We start from the raw sequence: 8,435 nt of genomic DNA on the forward strand, positions 1-8,435 counted from the left end.
CTGTGAGGAGAATGGCGCTAATGTGAAGATGAGAAATGGGCCTGGATCCCAACTGAAGAGAACCTTGCTTCTCTAGAGGCCAAGGAGCAAAGAGAGAGCTTGGGCAGGGGTGCCTGGCCATGGCGGGAGTAGGACGCAAAAAGACAAAAACTATTCCTAAAACCCTCCCCAAGCCCCCGAATAAGAGCCATGGAAAGACCTAGCGCTTAGAAGGACAGTGTAACTGTTGAGAGCGTAAAGGACTAGTCCATGCTTTAAACTTGTGCTGAGCTGACTACATACCTTGCAATTGTGCAGCTAAAAACCCATCCGGATAGCACTTGCCCCCAGTCCCCTTGTGCTGCAGCAAAAATAGCCCTCAGTATGCTCAGCGTAAAAAGGAATGAAATAATGCCATTTGCAGCAACATGGATGGACCTAGAGATGATCATACTAAGTGAAATAAGTCAGACAGAGAAAGACAAATATCATATGATATCATTTATATGTGGAATCTAAAAAAATGGCACAAATGAACTTATTTACAAAACAGAAACAGACTCACAGACATAGAAAACAAACTTACAGTTACCAAAGGGGAAAGGGGGGAGGGATAAATTAGGAGCTTGGGATTAACAGATACACACTATTGTATATAAAATAGGTAAACAACAAGGACCTACTGTATAGCACAGGGAACTATATTCAATACCTTGTAATAAGCTATAATGGGAAAGAATCTGAAAACTAATATAGATGATAGATAGGTAGGTAGGTAGATAGACAGATAGATAGATGGTAGATAAACCGAATCACTTTGCTGTACACCTGGAAGTAACACAACATTAATATATCAACTATGCGTCAATTAAAAAAAATAAAGACAAGAAAAGAAATAGCCCTTCAACATGTCAGTGCCTGGGTCACACTGCCAGAGACAGGAAGCAGAGGGCCCGCAGGGAAAATTAAAGGGGTGGAGACCAGGAGTCGTCCAAGGAGACCCTGCCCCACCAAGCAGGTCCCAGTGGACACAGGAAGCTTTGGGTGTTTTTTCATCCCTGGGAGCAGACTGCAGAACCAGAGCAGGCCCTGCCCATCAACTGTTACTTTGGGTCCATTCATACTTTGTTTTGTACAGATTTGGAAGAGTGTTCGCTCTGACCTCAGCCAAATGCTAAGCCCCCAAACCCTAGGGCAGAGCTATTTCCTAACTCCTTTCTGAAAGAGCTCTGCTGCCTTCAAAATCACTTGATCCTGATCCCTTCCCTCCCTTCCTGGTCTTTCTTTCTCAGACTCCTCGGCTTCTCCCCCTCCAGCAGCTGTGTTGGGCCCTTTGTCCTCTGCCCTGAGTAGTTCCTGCACAATCCAATCCACATCCGTGGTTTTGCCACCCACTTAGTGCTGATGACCCCAGGCTCTCCAGCCTGGTCCTTCCCCCAGAGACCCAGAGAGTCATCTCCAGGGACTCAGCGGTGCCCCTGCCGAATCCATCACTTGACCCTCCACCAAGCTGATTCTCCTCCCACGTCGTCCTTGACTTCGTAAATGACACTGCTCCAGTTCAGTTCCTCATCTGGAAAAGTGTGAGCCACTATCTCCTCCCAACTCCCCCCCGCCCGTGGTACCAACCTCCTGCCGGGCCCCTGCCTCAGTCTCCCCACTCCCAGGCTAACTCTTGTCTGGCTGTTATTTTCCACAGCACAGATGTGATTCAGACCTTCAAAGGCTCCCTATTTTCTACAAGTTAGAATCCAACTTCTCACCCTAACTTTCAGTCTTTACAACCTGACACCCACCTATCTTTTCTGCTTCATCTCCTGACCCATTCTCTGTTCTGCCTTCCCCATCTCATCACTCTGGTCACCCCAGTCCTTGCAAACACTGTCCCCTAGCCCAAGAGGGCCACTCACAATTATCCAGATACACTTCCTGCTTTCCCACCCCCCCAATTTTTGCTCATATAATTTTCTCTGCTTGACATCCTCTCCCTCTCTTCTCTACTTACAAGTATACCTACCATGCAAAGTGAAATTCAAATTATCACCTCATTGAAATTAAAGCTCTTACCCACGATGTCATGAACAACACTGTGTCTCTACATCTGTGCTTGTACACCTCCTAGTCTGAATTTTACTGTGTTTCATTGCATGTGTGTGCAGCCCTAGTAGAATAGGAACCCCTTTGGTTCAGCCAGACATCTTACTCCATTTAGACAACCCAGTATCTTGAATGAGGACCCACTTACAACTGGTTGAATTTAAGTGAATTGCAGCTCACAAGACCCTGCACGACCCTGCCCCAGCCAACCTCTCCAGATGCATTTTGAACACTTTCTTCCGAGCTCTCTCTCCAACCAGGAACCTCTCAGCTTAGCCAAAGGGTCTTCAGAACCGGTTCCCTGAGCACTGGTACCCTGGGCACAGGCCACGTCTGTGAGATGCAGCTGCTTGGTTCTCATTTCTCAAAATGAAGGGGTGAAAAAGCTTGTGCTGTCGAGGCCACAGGCAAAGGAGAGAAGAGCTCCAAGGCCAGACCGGAGAGGAGGAGCAGGGAACCCCAACGCTGACATTGGGGGTTGAAAACAGGACTTCTCTGACCATGTGAGGAGCTGTAGGGACTGGGTAGGACGGCAGACACTGCTGGTTCCATAGACCAAGTCTGTTCTCTTCTTTTTCCCTTTGATCAGATCTTTTTTCTAACTCAGCTGCAACGTGCTCAGTTTAAACTACTAAATTTCCAGACTCCTTTGCAACTAGGGCACCTAGTTTTGGGCAAGGAGATGGGAACAGAAATATACTGAGGAAGAATTCTAACAAAGACACAGTAATATGTGTCTTTTGCCCTTTGCCCTTTTCTTTCTCTTCCTTCTGTTCCTCCTCCTCCCCCTCCCCTTCCTGCTCCTCCAGCAAAAGGAGGGAAGGGGGCATGGCAATGCCATTAAAAAGTATAGAATCAATAACAGAAGAACAAAACAAAGAGAAGTAAAAATCAAATTGAGACACATTTTTAAAAATTAATAAATTTTTTAAAGAAAAGAAAATTTTAAGGATTACCAAATAAAAAGAATAAAAATTTTTTAAATTTAAAAAGAAAAAAGAAAAGAAAAGAAAAAAAGGGGGGGGAGCACGTGTTCCCATGTAGACTGTGTGCTCCTAATTTGTCAGGAGGTCCTTCTTAAGTATGGGTGGTCCAAGTCTCCCTTCTGTGCCTTTTGGCTGTTACCCCTTTGGTTGGGGGTGTGGCCAGTGTTGCATTTATATAAAATACATTTTTAAGCAGTTTTTCTCTCAATAAAATGAATCAATTTGCTCTAAAAAAAAAAAAAAGAAAGGGAACAAAAGAAAAAAGAAAGAGAGCGCAGCAATCAGCACCAAGACAGCGGAAGATTCAATCAACTCCCAGCAGAGCTTGAGCTTCAAGACCCGCTCACTGTAATACAGCAGCTGCTAGACGGCTCTCCCACAGGTGCCAGGGCGGTGTCAAGGCTGACCGTAAAAGGTCAAAAAGTGGGTGGTGGCCCAGTTCCTGGGAACCCCACCCCCTTCCCCAAAGCAGTTGGAATAATCCTCTCACTTGTCAGCATACGAAGTTTCTGAGCCCATAAAAACTAACAACCCCGGGGCTTCATGTCAGCTCTGCCTTCTGCGTGAGACGAACCACACTCTGTCTATGGAGGGCGTGTCTACTTTTACTTTAAACTGAGCACCTAATCCCCACACTTCGTGGCCTTTCTCTGGCCTCTGAAACATCCTGCACTCTGTCTCTAGAGTATGTATCTCTCTGAATAAATCTATCTTTACTCAACTGTGGCTCGGTCATGAGTTCTTTCCTGCATGAAGCCAAGGACCCACAATTGGCGGGGCATGTCCCAGGCACTCAGCTGAGACCAGGGACACAGCCATCTTCTTGCCCCACATTCTTTTTCCTGTATCACTCCTACTCCTCCTCCTCCCCTCCTCATCCCCCTTGTCCTTTTTTTGGGTCAGAAACATGGATGCCATGCCTGGAAGTGAAGCAGGCATCTTGCAACTGTGAGGCATGAAGTCTCTGACTAAGGATGGCAGAGCAGGAAGCTAGAACATGCCATCAGCAACATCTGAATGACTTCATTCCAGTTCTTGTCACGTGAGAAAACGCAGCCGCTATTACATAAATTTAATGTTGCTGGTTTCCGGTTCCATGCGGCCAGTACAATCCTAACGGGTACAAGCGAGGAGGACAGAGTTTCACGAGAAAGCAGAAATTCAGCACGTCTTCTTCCCCTAGAAGACCTCTGCTTGCCACGTACAGCCCCATTGGCTCACACCTGACACACGGCAGCCCATCAAAAACACAAATACGAGCATCTCTCTTCTTGGAGTGGGTCCCCCATGGTCCCTTTTTTTAGCTACCTTTATATCAGGGTCTTGATTCTCTGGAAGGGAAGAAAGCAAAGGCAGTCAGGGCGGGGGAAGCCCGAAATAAAATCTCTCCCTGCCTTCCCACAGGAAAACGATACCGTATGTCAGAAAACAAGGAGTGCCAAAGCATAGATGAGATTTGTTTCTAAGTGAAAAATTCACCGCAATCCTATTAGTCTAGAAAATCAATTGCTGCCTGATTAAAACTTGTGTGAACCGTCACCTGCCAATCTCTACTCATGATGCGCACACTTCTTTCTCCCAGAGCTGCTGATTACCCAGATTGGAGCACATGATCACTCCTCCCCCCAGCCTCTCCACTCCACAAACATGCACCCATTTGTCTTCCCCCAGTGAATGCAAATGGGAGAAAGCTGGGTGATGTTGCCCTTTGGAGATAATGACGCTGGAAATTCAATACATAATGGCTCCCTAGACGAGACCAGAATAGCTTCATGTTTCTATTTCCCCCTTGCACAGAGAAGCCAACAGCCTGTTAACATAAGCAGGCATCTGAACTCCCCGCCCTTCCCCGAGTGCCTGGAGCCAACATCCGTGGAGAGAGACACCTGTTTATCATCACACACTTTCTTCCAACCCACTGGATCCAGGCTCAGAACAGAGGCTGTAGCTGAGTTTGGGGGCCAGGAAGAACCGTAGGGACCCGGCAGGAACCTCCATTTAGTCTGTAAACCAGCTTTGTGACTAGACAACCCGCTAGCCCAGGAATGCTTGCCAGGCAAGTAAGATTGATTTGAATCCGTTTATTCTTTTTTTCTTCCCTGGCTCCCACCCCCACCCCAAAGCCCTAAGCTAGAGTTTAGGGGGGAAAAAAAAGATTGGCCTCTAGCAGATTGTTGAACTTCTGTACAAGGAAGTCACATGAATCCTGGAGATTAACTGCCATGAAGGAGAGAGGCACTTCCCTATAGACAAGACTGCATTTCTCCCAGCGGGGACGTGGCAGTGGCAAGAGACCTGGCATCCTGGGCAGGTTAGCAGACCACTTGTGGTCCAGAGGCACTGCCTCTCTGTCTGTTTATAATGGACTCCTGGGACCACTGACTACCATTCCTTTCAACCCTCCTATAATTCAGTTGTCTCTTGGATGGTTCTGTTCATCTAATTGCCTCTCAGGTCAGAGGCATGTTTGATGGCCACCATTTAAAGCATTAGCTCTATTGATTTTCATTTTGCCGGCCTTGTATGGAAACTTCGTTGGAGCTGGTGGGAGATGACCGATGTAAAACCCTCAAGCCCTAACATTAAACATTTATTTAGCCCTTGGAACACAACTCCTTCCCGGCACCTTGTTAAAAAAGAGAACCCACAATTGTCTTCCTAAGTTTAACTCAGAACTACCTTTTGCAGAATCAGAAGGGATGTGATGATTTTGCTCAGGGAGGAGACTAAGTTGTTTACTTTTACATGGTGAGTAATTTGGACATGGGAAAGACGTCTCGTTTAAGTTTTTAACCCTCTCCTCCTCTTACCAATGTAAATAGTTAATAGTATTTGCTGAATGCCAAAGATTGGAATGATATTGACAGAGAAAACCACTCTGCATCAATAATTAGTCCCCAAACCAGCGCCGGGAGGCAATCTGAAGCTGTGTCTTGTCTGACAGGAAGGAGGGAGAGCCGGGAAACAGGCTCCCTGAGACACGGTTCACAGACGTTGGGCGCCACAGACTTATCTGGAGAGTGTTTTTTAAATTATGGCAAATCGTAGTTCCAAAGAAGGCCGCAGTAACGTCTCCCATCCCGTGGCTCTCCTGCGGCGCGACTTTGCCACCCCGCCCACTGAGGGGCGGAGTCCGGGCTGACTCTGGGACTTATTTTGAGCAACAAAGAAGCAAAACTACCATCATGTAGCTTTCTAGACTGAGCCTTAAGCGATCTGCAGCTTCCGCCTTAGATGTTTGGAATGGCACCTCTTGGAAGCCAGCTGCCTTGTTAGAAGTCAGACTCCCCTGGAGAGAGAGAGGCCGCGTGGAGGGGGGTCTGAAGCCACCCAGCACATTCCCAGCCCAGCCGAACTCCAAACTGAAGGCAGCCCGTTAAGCGACCCCGACCCCAAACCACTCAGCAGGGCGCTGCCCAAACCCCTGCTCCTCAGATCATGAGTAAATGAAGTGGTGGTTGTTTTAACCATAAAATTTGGGAGCATTTTGTTTTGCAGACATAGATGACTAAAACAAGGTGATTGGGACCCACTCCAGGCGCATGAATCAGATTCTCCAGGGATGGACCTGGGCCTCGGGACTTTAACAGGCCCTCCCTGGCACTGAGAAGGAGAAGCTGCAGGAACCCAGGCCAGAGACATGAGAGAGACCAAATAGCCTCGGAAAGGCAGTCTTGAAGAAACTGGGCACAAGAGATTTCTGCCCTGAGATGGACATAGGAAGACAGTCAGAGGAAATAGGGCCATGGAATATATGAGTCAGATGAGACCTTAGGGGACGTTTTACAAACTGGGACCCCATGGCCCAGAGAGGGGAACTGACTGGCTCAAAGTCACAGAGCTTGTTAGCAGCCCAGTCGGGACCAGAATGAGGTCTCTTGAGTACTGGCCTAATCCTTCTTCCCTTGCCCCACCCATCTCTCAGGGTTTCTGTGTCCTAACTGAGGAGCTGAGAAAACACACACTTTCCTAAATGCATGGAAAATATCTTAAAATATTAACTAAGCTGTATACTTATAAGTATCAATTATTAGTGTCCCAATTAAGGTAGAAATACCAAAAGCATCCAAGGTAAGAGAAGGATCAGAGTAAGAGGTGGAAATAATCAGGGCCGCCTTCCTGGAAGAGTTGACCTTAGAAGGAGGAGGGTGGGTGTTGAGGGTGGGAGAAGAGCAGGCTGAGGCACAGAGGTTGGAATGAGATGTGTGGGAGATAGTCTGATCTATCTGGCTGATTCATGAAGTCCTGCTGCGAGGCACAGGGGTTTGTAAGTTTCCATCTTGGGTCTGTTTTTCTTCCATCTGGTTCCTTGACCAGCAGAGGGGAGCCAGGACTGGCAGGTGCCCAAGTGGGAGGACATGGACACAGACTTCCTGAGCCCCTACCCAGCCCTGCTGTGCTGATAAGAAAGCTGACCAGGGCCTGGGACAGTTCCAGCCCCAGGAGCTAAATCAGCAAGGTTGAGGGCTTCTGAATTTGATGTCAGTGATACCGAGCAGGACCCTGTGGGCACCCCCCAACCCCTGCGTCTTGTTTATAGAAAAGCTGAAGTCTCCCAGGACTTCCCGAGTCATAAAAGAGCAGGTTCAAACAGTTGACAATTAGGACAAGCCTTAATAACAGGTCTGCATGCAGTGGAGATAGGCGAAGACTCTGCTCGCCTATCTCAGTGATTAACTGAGATTACTTCTCCCTTTCCCTTTGAGGCTTTCAGGGCTGAGCAGAGTCTTCGGAGATGGTTTCCGGGGGACACGGAGCCCACCAGATTGCCAGCATTCTAACTGAGAGCAACTTTCCTTTTTTGCTATCAAGGCTGTTGCCCCCAGGATCATACCCCTACCCCTCCCTCAAATAGAAACCAGTTACTCTTACCCAAGTCTCAGAAGGCAGTTGTAGAGAAGAAACAAGAACTGGTTAGAACCAGCTAGGCCCAAGATGGCGGAGGATTTGACTTCCATGGACCTTGAGCCTCAGTATATGCTCACTGCAGTACATTAGCTGCTAAAGAACACACCCACCAGCGCCATGACAGTGGACGATTGCCATGACAACAACGGAAAAGCCCACACAAGACTGGGAAAAAAGGCAACTGGCTCCAGCACACCTGGAAGGAAGACATGATGGAAGAAGCTTCTAATAAAAGTCCACATGGCCCGACCTGGAGCTAGAGACGACTGGACCTGCCATCTTGGCTGACGGCTCCCAGCTCAAGTGCTTCTTTCTTTCTCCTCTTTTTGAGAAATAAAGCAACTTTTCACTTTGTCCCTCTGTCTCTGCTGTGAATTCTTTCACAGCCGGGGGCAAAGGCCTACACTTTGGTGGGCTTCCTAATTTAGGGGTCTTACTACCTGCTAACACCAGGATTCTACTCTG

The sequence above is a fragment of the Camelus bactrianus genome, chromosome 33 (genome assembly GCF_048773025.1).
Source record: "Camelus bactrianus isolate YW-2024 breed Bactrian camel chromosome 33, ASM4877302v1, whole genome shotgun sequence".
NCBI lineage: Eukaryota > Metazoa > Chordata > Mammalia > Artiodactyla > Camelidae > Camelus > Camelus bactrianus.